The following is a 599-nucleotide window of genomic DNA, read 5'->3' on the forward strand; positions in this document are numbered from 1 at the left end:
ATGTGTAGGATGCTGAGAACATATTCGGGTTATTTCCACAGGGCTCAGGGCTCAGCCCCATGGCAGAGGTGCCCCAGACCCTCATGGCTGTGCAACCCCCCCATTGCCCACAGCCCTACAAAGCAGGTGGGGAAACAGTGAGACCAACCTTTCCTTTAGCATGGGGCAGCTGAGAGCAGTGCCCATAGGCAGGAAGGGAGGATGTTGGGGGGTGATGTGAGGGATGCTGGGGGTTCCCAGTGCTCCCCATGCCATCAGCCCTGGGTTCCAGCAGACCGGCTGAGTCCTGCATCAGGGTGCAGGGTGGCAGCAGTGACAGTGACCCACAGGGGATGACTGTGGCTGTGCAGAGCTAAGCAGCCAGCACATCCCTGGTGCTGGTCTGATTGGATCTCTCCTGCAGCGCCGTGTTTATTCTGGGACCTGGCTGCCACTCTCCTCCTTCCCAGCACATCCCCCTGCCCAGCTCCGTGCTGCTGTGCAGTGTAACCCAAGACCCCCAGGCTCAGCACAACGCTGGGACCTGGGGCTGCAGGCAGCGCTCCTCCTCCCACTGTCCTCAGGCTGAGCTTTTTCGAGTTGCTTTTTTTTTTTTTTTT

This window comes from Meleagris gallopavo, chromosome 16, assembly GCF_000146605.3.
Source record: "Meleagris gallopavo isolate NT-WF06-2002-E0010 breed Aviagen turkey brand Nicholas breeding stock chromosome 16, Turkey_5.1, whole genome shotgun sequence".
Taxonomy (NCBI): Eukaryota; Metazoa; Chordata; class Aves; order Galliformes; family Phasianidae; genus Meleagris; species Meleagris gallopavo.